This window comes from Lipotes vexillifer, unplaced genomic scaffold (genome assembly GCF_000442215.2).
Source record: "Lipotes vexillifer unplaced genomic scaffold, Lipotes_vexillifer_v1.1 scaffold90, whole genome shotgun sequence".
NCBI classification, from domain to species: Eukaryota; Metazoa; Chordata; class Mammalia; order Artiodactyla; family Lipotidae; genus Lipotes; species Lipotes vexillifer.
In genome coordinates, this window is record NW_006782310.1 from 2,518,516 (window position 1) to 2,537,262 (window position 18,747).

Consider the following 18,747-nt stretch of genomic DNA (forward strand, 5'->3'; position numbering starts at 1 on the left):
TCGGAAGAGTTTGATCCTATATACCAAGTTTCGAAGACTAGCCTTGGAAACCAATATCGTGTTTTCTCTTTTCCCTTCAGGACAAAGTATGTTCCATTTGGGACCGCCTCAACTACCTTACCAGGCAGCACCAGGTCTTCATATACTTTCAGTTTCCCTTCTACTATGGAAAGGATCTTTCCTTGAATGTTCATATTTTCACCTTGAGAAGGCTATATATATATTCAGGAGGGGTTAAGCAGCTGTAAATAAATGTGACATAGTAGAAGAGTGGGTTGTGGGAGTTTTACTATATATACACATATATAATATTTTCCAGTCTGGTTTCAGACCCCGGCATGGCTTTGAGACAGCGTTGGTGTGTATGAAGGATCTTCCTCGAATGAAGGATTTGGGACACCTTTCCATGATGATTATATTAGAGCCTCAGCTGCTTTCGTGTTGGTCATGAGGTGATGCTGAACCGAATGGTTGAACTAGCAGGGTTCATTCCTTCCGGGTAGGTACCAGCTAGTGATGTTGGGTGCAAAGGGACATCGAGGGTCCCCCCGTATGGAGGAACCCCGTCGTTGTCACTCATTCCCCGGTTCACGTTTAGTGGGTTTGAGGAGACAACTGGCCACCTGGAGGCCAGGCAGTGATTTTGAATGACTGTGAAGAAGGTTATGAGGGTGGCTCTCAGATTGGTGTTGCTCACATACGTTATTTTTGTTTCGTCCGTGTGACAGTGCAGATTAGGATCGAAACTGAGAAAGTGTGACTTGTTGGAAAGTGTAAAGTTGGGAGGCCCTGCTGTGCTTTCTGATTTCTCTATCTGAATTACAGTTTGTGTAAACTATGGCCACATTTTGACTCCAAATTCATCTACACACAAAAATCCTATGGCAACATTAGATAGAAAAGTTATATTTTCCTTTCTGGTATATATCCGGAGCCTTCGTCCCTGTGAACACTGACTGCATCTCCGTGATCTTTCTTGCTGAAGTTGTAGTCTGCTTGTTCACCCTTTTGCTTGGGGCTCTTTTAAGCAGTCTGACTAAATTAATAAATATTCTTGCTGGTGATGGCTGATTTTCCCCAGTGAATGTTTTGCTTTATCTTCACTGAGAGCACTTCGATATTCTAACCCTGTTTTACTAAGAATCAAATTGAGTTGCACTTTTGAGTAAATGCTGCCTCTCCTTCTCCTTAAACTGCTCAGGCATTTTAAGTTTTTAGAGAGACTGTGCCAGAGTTTCTTCAATTTCGAACATGTTCTTTAGAAATTTGGTGCCTCCTCTTTGCTGTTATTTATTTATGTAATATTATTTCAGTTATTTTCCTTTACGGTAATGAAAAGCTTTGCTGAGTGTTGAGCATGGGGGAAGTTTATTAGGATTAGGAGTAGAATACAGGTAAAGAACGGAAAAGAACAAACAGATGTGTGTGTCTGTAAATATCATCAGAACTGTCTGTTGACTGTCATTTTGGCAAAAGGGCAGGAAGCTAACATTTATGCAGTAACTGATCATGTCAGGCACTGAGCCAAGCAGTTTCTATTTTTTAGCTCCATTTAATCCACAGGGTAACATTGAGAAGTGGATGTTATTTCTTCATTTCACAGATGAGGAAATTGATGCTGAGAGAACTCAGGTATCTTGCCTAACTTCACACAATTATAAGTGGAAGGCTCTGGTATTTGAGCCTGGATCTGGCTGGTTCCAAAGCCCAGTCTTTCCATCCAGTCAAATGTTAAGCCCCAGGCAAATGTTAGACTTGAAGAGGGGGTCCCAAAGGAATAAAAAAGAAGAAGAAAAACCATGCCTATTAGAAGGCATGAACAAATCAAGGAGGAAATGAGAGAGACATAGGAATGTACTATCATAACATTTATTTTGAAAATTTCCAGAATTTTCTTAAAACTCAGTTTAACAAGCCAAGTGACAAAAGGAACAATTTTACGATCATCAAATGTTTAGCATTTGTGGGATGAAGAGGTTTAGAATTTCAAATTTTATCTCCATGTTTGGACATTTGTTCATTCTCTGCTTGGAAATTGAAGTAATGATACCCCACATTGGACCCTAGGAAACTAGAAGGACCAGTGCATGGAAGCCAATCAGGTAGTTAGTAGTTATCTGAGGAGAGACAACAGTTGAAGACCAATACCAGGTGTTTACTGTTTATAAAAGCTTTTTATTCTTTTAAATGTGTCTACAAGCTTTTCTATGTGGAACCTCAGCTTACCATTGCCTTTCATGTATAGCATAGTGCTTGTGACTGAAGACGTGGTGAATTTTTGGGTTCTGCTTAACTAGTAATATATGTGGATTTTACTGAATACTTATTTACATCTTTAGATGAAGTTTGGATCAATATTATCAATTTTCCTTTTTATATTGATAGACAGCTGTCTCCCACCATCCCAATATATTTCTCTTAGGCATAGCCAGGGAGAATGTTGTTTCTGTGCTTATAAACTAACATTTGGCAGTAGAAAGGTATTATATTGTATATTAAAGTTGTTACTGTTATCCTAACATGATATGCTCTTATCAATTATGTTAATGGTACCTTAGAAAACGCCCCACTTCCCCAAAGAAGTAAAGCTTTTTAACTGTAATGATTTTCAACTTCCGTGCTGTGTTTTATCTACTAGCGCTCATGAAGTAATGGTCATAATTGAATTCAGCACTTTAAGATTTCCTGACTTAGCTTAAACGAAGTATTGATTTCATGAAGTGAGGTGGCAGGTGCATCGAGGAACTATTTCCTGAAAGTTTTAAGTGGCTATTTAAACACTCAAGAATATTAAAGCAGATTAAATGAGTGGTTTGGAGTTGTGCTTACTTAAATAAGATGTTTGCCAACTGGACAGAAGCCATGATGCCTGAAGTTTTGTTTTTTGGAACATTGAAGAATGAAGGCAGAAGACCGTTTCGTCTTATTGTTACATGAGCGTAGATAGTTCTGTATAATTTTAGTAACTGTTTAATCAGTTGCCATTTAGTTAGTTGAGTAAATAGGGCCCCAGGTTTAAAATAATTTTTCTTGAATTATTACCTTGGGTCACAAAGTCTCTTCCTTTCCACCCCGATTATATTCACATATTGTTCTCTCGTTTTGTTTCTGGAGTTGTTGTTTGGAGGGTCTCTCTGCGCCTAGTTGGAACATTGATATTGCTGTTAAATAATGTACAGGAAATCTTGTTTTGTCTAAAGATAGATTTCTCCCCATGGGTCATCAAAATGCACATTTTTACCTAAGGAAGATGTTTATTTCTGTGAAACAGAGGTAGTACATATATAACGTACTAGTAGCATTACTTCTGGAATTTATTAATATGTATGTGTGTATAATTTTATAGTTTTCAAAAACAATTAGCCTGAAACAGTATGATTCATTCTCTTTTTACATTTGCATTGGTCCTAGCCATTCTTACCTTTATTTTACTGCTTTTCTCTGTACAGAAGAATATTAATTTAGGTTGCTTTTCTGCAATCCCTACTCCCAACTATGTCTCTAATGAATCATATTTCCCAGAGGGTGAAATTAAAACAAGAACTAGGTGTATTAAATTTCTTTTAAGCCTCCTGCCAGATTCTTAGATGTATTTTTAGGTGTCGAATACTAAGATTGGGGAAGGGAAGGATGCTTAAATTCACTGGCCTTTGTATTTATTCTTCCTTTTTCAAGTTTGTTTTTACTTTATAATTCTGTCTGAATTTTGTGGATGTATTTCATGCCATCTCAAGTAATTATGGTGTTTGAATTTCACATTACTTCTATTTTATAGCAAAAGGCTATGTTTATTAAATATCTTTTTATGGGAATCCTTTTAATCAAAGCAGACAACTGCCACTGAACAAACTGTCTTGAGAATGCAAGTGGTCAAAGAAGGTGAGGAGGAGGGAGGAAGGAAGAAGAAAGCTAAATTAAACGGACATTTGTCCTGTGGTATGAATGCCAGTCTTAACAGTAGTAGTTGGTGTAGTTATTTTTAAACATTTCCTTTATCAAACATTTAAAGGTAAAAATTTTCCCATAGCCAGCAAAACTCTTGAGTTGAATTCTTTTGACATTCTGCTGATCAAGGAATTTCCTATGAGTAGTACTGGAGTCTTCTGCAGAGAAGCGGTAGGAGGATGAATTAGCCATGAAGTAATGGACAAGGAAATATTTATAAACATTTTAAGTGTTTATGGAACGTGTAATGGCTAGTTGTATTTTATATTGAGGAAGTACAGACATGATTGAAAATTTAAATATGAAAAGTCATAGCATTGGAAAAACTTAGAAAAATTCAAACCCAACTTTTGAATTCACCTTTGAGAGGGAATGACTTTTTAAAGAAGCTGTAAAATAAACTACAAAGGAAAAGATGAACGTAATTGTCTACATAAAATTTTATGTGTTTGCACATCAAAAACAAAACATTAAGTGACAATGGAGAAAATATTTGTAGTTAATATTTTTAGCTAATATAAGCTAGAAGTATTATATAAAAAGATTATTAAAACAAAAGGAAAGGTTGACCTTAGAACACTGTGGTCAAAGGTCATGAGCAGAGGAGCTTCAATGCATAAAACTAGGGAATAAACAAGTATGTGGATAAGATTTGATCTTACTAATAATCACAGAATGCAAGGAAAAGAGCCACTGGAGATTGTCTTTTGGTTTACCTAATAAATTAATCAGTGCAAGCACTTCACCCTGACTCCAAATGATGCTTTCTGCTAATATACTCCTGGTGACAGCGTAAACCAAAACAACTCACTTGAAAAGCCAGTTGGTGTTATTTGCAAAAGGTCATTACATAATTTATATCTCCTGAATTAATAATGCCACTTCTGCAAGCCTATCTTAAAATATCTTTGAGTGTAAGGAAAAAAGTGTCATATACCCTAAAATATCCACATCAATGCTATTTCAATTATGAATAAAGAATATAAATGCTCACCAGTAATATCAGTGATTCTCAAACTTGACAGTGCACTAAAATCATTTGGAAAAACATAAGGAAATGCTGAAGGCTTGGCTCCACCAGAGATGTTTATTTAATAAGTTTGGCGTTGCCTCAAAATTTGCATTTCAAAAAATTCCCCTAAAAATTCTAATGCACGGCCAGATTGAAAACCACTGGCTTGAAACAGGTTGATAGAATATTTTTAACAATTCGATATATTTATTATGGCTGTGTAGTAGTTTCGACAGGGTGTAATATAAAATAAAACATTGTGATTCAATATTTAGGTAAATTATAACTTTAAAATAGAAACCCGCCAGAAGCACAGGCTAGAAGAAAGTTCGTAAAATGCTCAGAGTTGTTTTAAGGAGTTGAGATTTTTTTTTATTTTTTCATCTTTTCTTCAATGGACAGATATTTTAGTAATGTTCTTATATTACTTTTCATTTTATTTATTTATTATTTTTTAAGTTTAATACAAATTTTTTATTCTGGGTGCTTTTTAACATTTCAAACAAAAACATTGCAAAAACATTGCAAAAACAATACAAAGAGATTTAAAATATATAATTTACATATAACCATCATGTAAGTATATGTGTTCATTATATATATTTTATTCATAATTTTGCCTATAGCTTTATTTTAGTATCTTTTATGGTTCTTGTAATATAAGTTATATCCTTTATAAAAGCCTTGCAATGTTCTTACTAGAAGTCAAGATAAAAGAATACCAAATCAGGGCTTCCCTGGTGGCGCAGTGGTTGAGAGTCCGCCTGCCGATGCAGGGCACACGGGGTCGTGCCCCGGTCCGGGAAGATCCCACATGCCGCGGAGCGGCTGGGCCCTGTTTTGCAAGATAACAGAAAGAAGCCAAATTAAAAAAAAAAAAAAAAAAAAACTAGCCAAGGATCTGAGTTATCCATCTACTGATTTTTGGTCAAAATAACAGGATTAGGATTATTTTCCCGTGGAGATTCAAACCGGAGGCACTTGCCACCAGGCTATTTATTTTATTTTATTTATTTTTTAGTGTGCATTCTTATTTATTGATTTATTTATTTTAACATCTTTATTGTATTGGAGTATAATTGCTTTACCATGTTGTGTTAGTTTCTGCTGTATAACAAAGTGAATCAGCCATATGTATACATATATCCCCATATCCCCTCCCTCTTGCGTCTCCCTCCCACCCTCCCTATCCCACCCCTTTAGGTGGTCACAAATCACCGAGCTGTTCTGCCTGTGCTATGCGGCTGCTTCCCACCAGCTATCTATTTTACATTTGGTAGTGTGTATTATATTACTCTTTAAAAGAAAAACTATGTTTAAAAGAAGGGTTCCTGCTGGCAAGATCCTCTATGTAATTTCCTACTTACGGGTTGTTTCTACCTATGAATACAGAGATTTATTCTGACTTCTAAAATAGTCATATCCTGAAGTTAGAGTTACACCTCATATTATTATAATGAAATTCTTCATGGGATTCTTTTTTCCTTTTTTCATCTCAGAAATATTTTCTCATGTACTTTTCTGACTTTGGAATGTAATAAGCTCAAGTCAGTCACTTTCTCTTCTTCTATTAGTCTACATCTGTGCCTTTCAATTTTCACCTTTCCAAATACCATCTATATGCTGATGGCTCCCCAGTGTTTGTCTCTAACCCCAGCATTAACTCTGTGATGCATGTGTATATCTGAATTTAGGATGCATACCTTTAAATTAGTAAGTCCAGAACTAAATTCACCGTATTTTTTCCCAAACCATCTCTTCTCTGTTGCCAATTTTAATTCATTATACCACCGTTTACCCCCCAGCCCCTGAAGCAATCCTGAATTCCTTCTGCCACCTCATCATACACATCTTGTCAGTTTCTGTATCCTACTGGTTTTTGTCCCCCATATTTCTTCTAATGTATTTCTTGACTCTTTCTCCACGTCTCTTCCTTACCATTATTTCTCTGGTGAGGTTCTCATCATCTTCCCTGCAGTCTAGTACTGCAGGCTCCTAATTGATCTGTCTTCTTCTAGACCTGTCTCATTCTGGATCTATCCTCATGCGTACAGCAGTACAAGGGTATTTCCTTCCTTAAAATCTTCTGGGGCTCTCCATCATCTCCTGCATGGAGTCTAAGCTCCTCACCAGGGAGTTTAAACTGAGGTATAACTGTCATGTACGTGGCATGGTGTGTACCTTCCCTTTGGAATCTGATCCCAACCCTATTCTCCCTCCCACTCACTGCTTTGGAAATACCAAATAATCATGTTTCTGCAGATCATGTTCAGTTCTGTCCCTGTATGTCCTTGTCATGCTGCTCTCTGCCTGGAGTGACGTCTTTACCTTCATTTGATTCGATCAGCAAAATTTAAAGATGAATACTGTCCACTGTGGACTAGGGTGGGGAAAATAGTTACTGTCAGTGAAGGTAATTTGGAAGTAACTATCAACATTTTTAAAGCTCCCTTTTATATAAAAATTCTACTTTTTGGAATCTATCCTAGAGAAATAGTTATACCTACTCTCTTAGTCTGTTGGGGTTGCTGTAACAGAATACCGTAGACTGGGTGGCTTATACACAACAGAAATTTGTTTCTCTCTGTTCTGGAGGCTGCAGAGTCCAAGGTCAAGACACCCGTGGATTTGGAGTCTGGTGAGGGCCTGCTTTCTGGTTCATAGATGTTTGACTTCACACTGAGTCCTTACATGGGAATGGGGGGAGAGAGCTCTCCAGGGTCTCTTTTATAAGAACAGTAATCCCATGCAAGACGGCTCCATCCTCATGACCTAATCACCTCCCAAAGGCCTCCACTTTCCAATAGTACCACGTTGGGGGTTAGGTTTCAACATATGAATTTTGGGGAGAGCACAAACATTCAGTCTATAGCATACTTACAAGGAGACATATATACCAGATTCTTCATTGTAGCACTATTTGAATGGGTAAAATCAGGTGCAAGCTACATGTTAAATAATAAGGAAATAGTTTAAAAATTACAGTACAGCATATCTACTCTATCAGATAGTAAGACCATTATCTGAATATTAAGAGCATTTAATATTCTACAGAACATTACAAGCAAACAATATTCTGTGGGAAATTTTCTCGTTCATATTATTAAGTAAAAAAGTATGCATCTACTGGTATGCACCAACAGCTCTCATTTCTGTTGAAAAGAAATTTAAAATACAAAACCATAGAGTTGAATACATGCATATATATGAATGAAAATAGGAAAAGCTCTGGGGAAAAAAACATGGCACATCTTTAATAGTCATTACTTCAGAAGCAATGGGTGTGCTTGGGGGAAGTTGAGAGGGATTTATTACTTTTAACTCTGTATAATGATGTACCTTTACACTTTCATATAATTTCCATGTGTTTATTTATTTGCTTGCATAAAAGTGTTTAAACCTGAATATAAGTTGACACGGGGAGAAGGCTCTGATAGAATCAGAGAGAAGCCAAATTGTGGGTAAAAGAACAAAATCATCAACAATCTTTTTTTTTTTCTCTTTTGAAAATACAGCAAAATATCAGACCAACAACCAGCAGCTGGAGTTAACAGATGTGGACATGTTGTCATAGTTGCTTTGGATTTCTTTTAAATGAAGTCTGGCAGAAAAAGCTGGAGTTCCTTTGATATCCTTCTTTTCTCAGAGGCAATCAGTGTCATAGATTTGCCGTGTACTATTGTGGTTCAGAATTTTATAGTTTCGCTATGTATATACAAAGTATATCTATATCTATAGTTATAACCTACTGGTGAACATTTCATTTATTGGCAGTTTTTTTACTGAACAAATAATGACTCTTTGTGAATATGCATTGAGTTTTTCTAGGGACTGTACCAAAAAGTGGAATTGCTGATCTGTAAAGCATGCACACCTGTTTTTTTTTTCCACTAGATATTGCCAGATGCCTTTCCAAACGGGTTGTATCAGTTTATATTCTCACTAGAGTATTTCATAGTTCCTGTTTCTGGGCATCCTCAGCCAGTGTTTGGTATTGTCAAGCTTCAAATTTTGTTCTCTTCTGTAAATCATGAAATGTTAGCTTATCACCAGCCACTGAATGTTTTCTGAGCATCTGAGTCTGACAGGGCCCTATGAGGGCAAGAAGTCCTAAGGAGATGATTACCACTGAGCCGCGAGGTATTAGATAGCGCAGAACTAAATGCTGCAGTCACAGGACAGGCTGTGATGCCTACAGAGGTTCAGAAACCATCACTATGGACGGGAGAGTTAATTAGGAGTTTTTAGGAGGTGAAGGCGAGGCATCCTTGACAAATGAGTAGGAAGACAGGAGAACAGACGATGTTGAAGATGAAGGGAATATAAAGGCAGGCAGCGTGGCTAGAATCAACAGTATGCCAATTGTCCAACCATTATTAATTGTCCTTAAAGCCTTAACCAGAAAGATATTAGTAGAGCTTTAACGCATACCTGTTTTGAATTCATCATTTTACAGATGAGAACATCGAGGCCTAGAAAAATGAGATAAGCTTGTATAAATCACTTAGCCTATTAGGCAAGTGTCAAAAATAAAATAAGCGGGGGATTTATTGGCTTATTTAACTTGTACATCCAATAGGCTGAACTTCAACGTGACTAGATAATGCAGGAGTCCAAGTGATGTCATTTCCCCCCCCATGTTTTCTTCCTGTGTTTCGTTCTGCTTGCCTGTGGTTAGCTTTGTTCTCAGCAGGCTCCATCCTTGTGGAAGCAGAGGTAGTCACTAGCTAGTATTTTTTGTACCTTTACAGTAAGCTTATGTTTTTACTGAAAATAATGTATGCTCATCCCCTTTATTTCTGTATCAGTTTCCCCAAAGATACTCAGACTCCCACAATTTGGCCAGATAGTTTAACGTGGCTAGCCTTTCTGGTGGGGAAATCAGGAACATTTCACTGATGGCTGAACTGGAATAAGGTGAAGTTCCTAAGAGAAAGGAATGCAGGGCTCGCCAATATAAGATGGCCATGTAGCCTGTGTAGTAGGTAGGGTGTTTGAGACACATAATTGTAGTCAGGAGTTTAAATAGAATATAGATGATATTCATTGTGAGTGCTTTATGTCTACAAATCCGTGATTGTAACAATTTTTATAACAGTGATTAAGTTCATTTCAACAAACACCTCTTGAGTACACTGGGATTGTTTGTCAGATAATACAATTAAATAAATATGTGTCTATCCCCTGTGGAGTTCCCAAACGGGTTGGAAGTTGTAAGGGCAGGAGAGTTAGAAGTGTAAACAATTTTGACGGAAGGAAACCATGAGGGATATGCAGAGTGTTGAGATTGTAGTACAGTGAGGGAGGTACCCTGGTATCACAGAAGGCTATGTATATACAAAGTATATCTATATCTCTAGTTATAACCTACTGGTGAACATTTAATTTATTGGCACCATACAGGTGGTAGTTAAGCATTTTATTTTGAATGGTAAATGGAGCAAGGAATGGGATGAAATTCCAGGCAGAGGGTTTCAAAGGAGCCAAAATAGGGAGATGGGAAACCACAGAGGCACATGGTTTACTGAGCTGGATCAGATCAGAGGAGAGTAGTCTGGGAATCGGGGAGTAATCTGAGAGTTGGGGAAGGTGAAATGAAGGAGGTGCCACGTGTACTACAGAGGATCCTAATGTCAGCCAAGGGCTTTGTGCTTCCTTTGGCGGGCAGTGAAAAGCACTGATTAAAAAAAAAGCAGTCAGTCAATCCAGGGTATGGCATGGCCTGAAGCCTGAGCAGTGTTTCATTTGTTTGTTTTTGTTTTTTTTTAATAGGAAGATTGATCTGGCACCAGCGGGTAGACCAAATTGCAGCAGGGAGGTATTGAAAGCAGGGGTAGGGGTAGGAGCTATAGAACTGTCTTCTTGTGACGTGAAGATTGTTTGAATTCGGATGTGAGGAAGTAAAAAATGTATATTGAAAGATAAATGTTGTTGAGGCAGAATAATTCAAATAGTTCTGAGAAATGCTCCATTCCTGGGTGATGAAGAGGAGGGTACCCGTCACTGAGTGAGAGACAGAGAGAGTCAGGAGAAAGATCTCCCCTGGGAGAGATGAGTAAGATGACTTCTGTGTTGGGTAATGTAATATTGCAGATATATAGTATTTTCATTTATATGTGGATACTGTTTGTAAATTTTTCAATGCGATTTAAAGTGCCTGGGTGTTTTTCAGTTTTATAAATCTACACAGGGAAAAATAGTCACCACACTGCTTTATTTTTTCACAGAGAAACAAATATTTTATATACCATTAAAATAATTTTTAAGCATTTTGCTAATAAAATATTCCTGGGAACATCCAAGCTAGGTACTTTTTCCTAATGACCCTAACCATAAATAAAGTTTAGCATTTCCCCACATATATTTCTTGGCATTCTGTAATAGGGGATGTTGCTACATATTATTGTGGGGAGGCTTTGAAAATTATATATGCTTAGGAAACACTGAGTTAAGTAGGTTTCTGGAGTTATGTAGGATTTTTCAGAGACTTTAGTGTATACTGTTAATGTATTTGGTGAGTTTGCAAAGGGAGAATGCAGCTTTTCTGAAACTCCTCTGGCAGGTTTTTGAGCATCACTTGGGACTAATATCCCATAGAACACATTCAGAAACACTGTAATATTAGCCGTTGCTAACAAAATGGGAGAGTATGAGTAGCTACAAGTAGAACATAGAAATTAACATTTTTAGATGAATCTATTTTATCATACTAAATATATTTACAATGTCTGTTCTTTAATATATGAAATCCACTGTTTTATTTTATTTTGGAAGATATGTGGGTGTTTTGGCATAAATGAAGATACTCTCTTTGAGATTATCGTTGTGGGGAAGTAATATAAATCCTGAAGAGCCATCAGTGGCCATGGGTTGGCTGCCTCTGCATTGGAGTTAGTGATAGAAGAAATCCGCACATGATCCCATCTCAGTCGTCTCCTTAGAATAAACTAGGGATAACATCTAAATTCCAAATGATTTTCTTCTTTTTGTGGCACATGCCTCAAGGCTCCTTTCTCCTGAGTCCCTTGTCATTTCATATGTATTCAGAGAATTCGGTTCAGCTCAGCCTGCATTTCTGTTCTGTACAAAGCACTGTCAGAGTGCAAATTTATTTCAAGATTAGGTTGGCATATATAATGTGCTCAATAAATATTTATTCAACTAATGGATTGTGTTATTCTTTAATGATCTAGTTCTACAAAGAGGCCTCTCAATTACGGATCTGAATTCTCTACCATATTCTCTCAAAGGCCTTTCTTCCTTAGTGTTCATAGGGTAGCAGTACCTGAACAAGACAACCTACAGTGTCATCTTCTGCAATCTAGTTCTTTATTTTTATTATTTGAAATTTACCCTGGGGGAGTCATTGTTATAGGCAACGCTGAGTGAAGATGGAGCCAACATCTTACCACTTTCCAGCATCTGGCTTTTCTTTGTGTGCTTCCTTCAAGTGCTAAATATTCTTTTGTAGTAGCCAAGGATAGTTAAGTGGAAGAAACAACTCTATGGACAGAGAACGTGGGGTGGTGGAAAGAGCACGGACATTGGAATCAGTAGAATTTGGTTTCAGCTGTGTCACTTGGTTCTTATTTGACTACACTATGATTCTTAACCTCTCAGCCTCAGTTACATCTGTAAAACTCGGAATCATGTTTACATTTTATGGTGACTGTAAGGAATATAGATAATAGTTGTGAAAGCCCAGTTGCACTAGGGATGCTCAATAAATGGCAACTGTAATAATAGATATTTATTATTATCATTCTGTTCTCTCTGCCTTTACTGAATAAGTTATTTTCAATATTTATCACATGTGAAAGGCTGTGGGACAGGGGGTGTGTACACTTGCATATCTTCACTTATTTTTACTAATGAAACAAAAATGAAATCAGACAAAATATTACCTGAACCAGTTCTTTAAACAAGCTACAGAATATATAATTTCTTTCCATTTGCCATCCTTTGTACCTCTAGGTGTTGGTTACTTTGAGCCATAATAGTAATAAATAATAAGACTACTACTAATAACTCACAATTTTTGAACACGTACGATATGCCAGACATAATTCTAGGTGTTTTACATGTTTTAACTCATTAAATCTTCAGAATGATCCCCCTTCAGAATTATCCACATTTTGTAGTTGAGAAACCTGAGACCCAGAGAGGTGAAGTCCAAAGTCGTAGAGCTAGTAAATGGTCTAGCCTCAGCTGAGCTCAGGCTGACTGGCTCCACAAGTCACAGTCTTATTCATTGTATTCCACTGCCTTTCTTAGTATAGCGGTGGTAATATGGCATGTCACGACATGCATAGTTGTAGAGATACAATCGCCAGTATTCAGCTGTATATGTGGTGTGTTCTTTCCTTAATGTCTATAATCAAAGATAACCATTTCACCTCATATTTTAGTTGGAGGTCTTTAAAAATTATAATTTAGATTATATGCTTTAGCTTACACGTTTTTAGGGCCATTTCTTAATTTCCTTATAGATCCTATTCTAAAATAACACCAAGCAAACTTTTGTCCTGGTATTGATGTTTTGAAATTCTTGTCTCCTAAAACGAAAGGTCTGTTTAGTGAATATGGCTGTATGAGTCACTGCAGTCTATCTAGTGGTAGCTTGGTAATGTCCATAAAGTGGATACAGAGTCTAAGTTCAAAAGCCTGTTTATATTCCCCAGATAATATATTTTTATACTGTTCAAGCCAATCAGAGATGCATGTCTAGGTTTAGAGTCTGAAACTGTTTCTCTAAATTTAAGAATTAAATTGTACAACATTTGTCACTTGGTAATTTTATTTCTTGCCTCAATATCCCCACCTCATAAAAGAGTACTTGGGACTAAGTCTCTAATTTTACCCTACAGACATGTTGAATATTGAAAATCATGTAGGTATTCTTTACATAGAAAAATGCAAACGATCTTCTTTTTAAATATGACCCATCTCTTGAGGTAACTGGTTGTTCCTATTTATTTTTATATGGGCTTTGAAATCAGAGTAGAATTTGGATTTCAGCTGTATCAGTTATCTGTTTAACTGCAGAAAGATTCTTAACCTCTCAGTTTCAGTTATATCTGCAAAACTGGGAATCATACTTAACATTTTATAATTCTAATATTTGTTATTTGTCATAAGTTAGTGCCCATTAAAAACTTTCACTAGTGATCCTCTTAGAGGGACTGTGAAGTTTGGGACACCGTTTTTGTCTTCACAATCAAATTTCAGAATTGCTGTAGGTCATTATTTGGCTAATATTTTATGTGCTGGGATTCTTCAGATAACATATGTATAAAGGACTCAAACGTTTAAGTTTTTATTTTTTTAATCGTTCTGGGGGGTTCCAGACTAGCAGTAATATTTCTCAAGAGTAAGAAGTTTGTTTGGCTTGACATTCTAGGGTAGTTTTTAATCATCTAGGTTACTGAGTTATCAATTGATATAAACCTTGTGTATGTGTGTTTAAGAGTCACATCCACATTCAGTGGTAGAATAGTGACCTGCCCATTAAATATGTAAATACGTAAGTAAATCCAAGGGTGCATTATTGGGTTTTTTTTTTTTAACATTTTAAAAACATTTTTTTGTGAAGTGTGACATATATAAAGTGAAATGCACAAATCCTAAGTAAACAATTTAATTTTCACATAGTGAACACTAAGATTCTGTATAAAGAACTGAAACGTTACCTCCACCCCAGAGGCCCACATAATTTCCCCTTAAAAATATATCCTTTAAAATTAAGACATTTTCTCTAGGCTATCAACACTGAAAATACTTGAAAGGAACTATTATTAATTTTTTTGAAAGAGTAAACATAAAATTGTTTCAATTAATTCATATTAATAAGACAGCACAATAACAGACCAATAATGCTGCTTAATAATTGCTCCTTAAATTTGTTGAATTTTTAGACTTCAGTTGTTCAGGATTACGTTTTTGATGCTCCCATAATTGTAAAACGAGATTTTAGAATGTTTGCAGGAAATAGCTTTCATCTAAAATTATTATTAAGGGATACTTAGTAAAGTAGTTTAAGATTTGGATTACTTAAGTACTGTCTTATAAAGCATTATTATGTTATATGGAAAGGAACAGAGGACCACAACGATGATATTTTCTTTGCCGTGTGTAAAAAATGTTCTTCCAATTACATTCCCCAGATATTTGTTCTGGTTTTTAAAAATTATTAAAATAGACAGGCCATCCATTCTCTTCACCAAGTGTGCACTATTAGTAAAATTTTATGTGTCCTGTCAACAATTTGATGTGATAAAGCAATGGTTTTTCTGTAGTTCACACAGCACTGGGGCTCTGCAAAGCATCTCTGGGGGTTCTTTGATGTCTAGACAGTTTAAATTATGCCTGCTCCCCTGCCTCCAAATTCTACCCCGTTCTGCTTCAGGGGTTGTGGGAAATGAAAACAAACCAGAAGGGTTCCACAACCCTACAGTCTAAGGAGGAAAACAAACAAATCGAATAAGGTGTATATCTACCCTGGCAGGTGTATAGGGAAGGGCTCAATTACAGGGAATGGGAGAAAGAAAAGAATTGGGGGCAAATAGTGTCCTGCTTATTTACTCCTAATTATATCCCTAGTATGGAACTATATGAGGCTTGTGGACAAAAGGAAAACATTATGGAAGTGTTAGGGAAGAAAGTAGAATTCACCTTTTACCCCAGTCCTCCAGTGTTTTCCTCCCTGCCAACAGCCAAATCTATGAGTTTGGTGTGTTTCTTGTACACTGTCTTATTTATTGAAATGGTAAGATGTAGAATTGCATTTTAAGTTGGAAAACTAACTTTTTTTTCCTTCCTTTCTTTTTTCTTTTCTTTTTATAAATTGGGATATCGCAATTCTTCCAATTCATCATTTTAGAAAGTAAGTAACTTTTGAAATTTTAGAGATTTTTTTGGTTAAAATGTTGTTTTATTATTTCATATATTGTGTACACATACACGTATTCTGTTCCAGAAATTTTAGCTTTTGAATTCTGACTGAGGTGATTAACTCTTGCATTAAGTGTGAACAAACTTTTTTAACTAAAAATAAGAAATATTGCATGGAAGATGTCCGTGCTATCTAAGAATACAGACTTATACTTGCCTCATCTTCTTTCATACCCACAGTAAGTCATTGTGCTTTTTTAATATATACAGATGTATAAATGTATGTTTGTATCTTTTTTAAAGCTGGCCTCGGTATACTTGCTAGTTCTGTTTTTTCTGAATATTAAAATAATAAAAATATGCAAATGAGACTTTTATCTACTCCTGTTCAATGACAGTTAATTAAGACATTCATGTTTTCAGGGAAAGCAGTCCAAAATTTCTAGATCTTATGGAAATGTTGAGAATAATAGCAATAAGTAAAGAGTATGAAAGATTTTTAAAATTCACTTTCCTATGTATATGCAGTGGATAAAACAGTTACCTTTTTAGTAAGCACTTCACTCTTTCGATGCTAATGTTTTATTGTTTTAAATAAAATGGACTATATAATTCGGGTTTTTTTTCTATGAAGAAATGCAAGTGATATGTTTAAAACTAAGTGACTGTCAGCCACTGACTTGAGTAGTAAAATTTGCATTTGATTGCAAAGTATTTTTTAATTCTTCTGAAATGCAAGTGTTATATAGTTTTGAAATAAAACAAATTTCATATGTTTGTTTTGGGAAAGATTTGGGAAAATTACAGTGGTCATTGAGACTTTTGGAGATCTATTGTTATGTGATTGTAAATTACATATTTTTAAAAATATTTCCACAGTAAATCTTGAGTTTATTGAGTTAATAAACAGTATAATTTAATAATATATTCATGTTCAACAGAGCTTATTATTTATATGAAACTGGGTGTTTATCACTTATGTTTGCAGCAGGCATAGCATTAGACTGCTATTTAATAGTCAATTTATCTTCTGTAATTATCTTTGGTTTACTGTACCTTAGAAAGAAAATGTAAATTATAGTGATAGTAAATTATATTCGTTCAGTGTTTTTTAGTTGTCTTTAAATCTGTATTATTCTCTAATATTCTAAATCTGAGTTCTTGGAACTGTGTCTATTAAGACCTTAGGAATAAAGAACAGGAAGCGTGTGTGCGAGGTTTGATAGGTGCACGGTTGTATTAAGTTGTATCTTTAAAACATCTACATTGTTTCATTTTTATGTATAGGATTCTATTTTACTTGCAGTGTTAACATTTTCTTGCCAAGTCCCTCCAGAAAAATCTGTGTTTCTGACAGTTTCACCAAATTAAAGCTCCACAAATCTGGCATAATAATTCCTAGCTTCAAATTGTCTGTGCTTTTTCTGAAGAGAATGGTGATAAAAAACTATATTTTGCAGTCTTCAGTATACCATGTATAGCATTATTTATCTGGAATTTATTCATGGACAGCTATTTCTGAGAGATGAATATATTTTACTTTATAAGGTATGCCTGGCCCACTTTACATATGAACAGAACATCTTTTATGAGGAAAAATAATGAAATGAGGTCTGTAAGCTTGTAGAAGCTTCCAGAGGAAAGATATTACATAAACGTCCAGCATTGTTTCTATGTGTACTTCAGTGTTCTAACTGCATTGTTCTATGACCAAATTTATATTAGGGCTCTGGCTTCCTGTCAGACCAGATGGAATCATATTGATGTGTTGGCACAGAGAAGCTGTTTCCTAAAATAATAAAGAGTGTTCTTCTTATTACAATACTTATAAACCTTTATGACCATGATGTGTATATATGCTGCCTTGCTATTGTGTGTTGTGTCAACTCAGCAAATTTGGCTTTTTCATTTTATTGGTGAGTATTCATAGTAAGTAAGGGATTGGATAATCTTGGGTTTTAGAAAACTTTTAATTTAGTTAGTGACCTGGAAATATGTTTCTATCACAGAAATTCAAACTTTGAAGCCTTAATATCCTAAAGGTTCTCTTGTCCCAGGATATCTTGGATTACATACCCAGAACCCCTACTAGGTAAATGGGGTGGAGTAGGGCTTCTAATCTTTATTGGTTCAACCAAATATTGATCTTTTAGCGTATTAGGAAGTAAAATGTATATGGAAACATAAGTAAAGGAAAGTAACAATTCTACCTCTAAATTCTAGTGTACAAAAATATCAGTTTCCAAACAAAACACAAAAAAAGTTCTAAAGTCTACCCCAGGAAATACATACATGTTATACATTTCATAAACATCTTTTTAAGTATATGAATACATTTCAGTAATGTTTGTACGTACGTGTTTTGATATTTGAATCAATAGTGTAATGCTGTTTGGTTTCTTAAAAAAATCTGTCTTCAGAATTTAGTCACTTCCATCTTTACTACCGAACATAATTATTAGCTGGGTAGAATTCCCAAACACATATTTCTTTATTTGACAAATAAAGAGCCAAGGAAAGGATGTCATTGAAGAAGTTGTATCAGAGATATAAACACAGATATAGGATTTTATTTGGCCTTGGTGAGAAATGCAATCCCGTGAGTAACTTAAATACTTGTAATTTCAAATCAGTTCTTCCGTGGTTTATTATTCTTTTGTTGCTTTTCAACCTATAGGATGGAGCTGTCCTTGAACTTGGTTTATTTGATCATTCAAGTGCAACCATCAAGTTGTCTGTAATATTTAAAACCTGAGGCTTCATGGTGTTATTTGCAAAATAACACCACATAAACGTTTGGGCTTTGGTTTCTTTGAAATATAGTGTTGGTTGCTTTATGAATAAAAGCATAATTTCAATTCAGGAGACTTTTTGCCTGAAGCCTATAAGACAGATGCATC

The 18,747-nt window shown here is 35.6% G+C and overlaps 1 protein-coding gene across 1 annotated transcript in view; it reads left to right on the top strand.

Annotated features, from left to right (window-relative positions):
- Window positions 1-18,747, top strand: part of ASXL3 (ASXL transcriptional regulator 3) — a 178,098-nt gene that overhangs the window by 48,237 nt on the left and 111,114 nt on the right. The window lies entirely within an intron of this gene.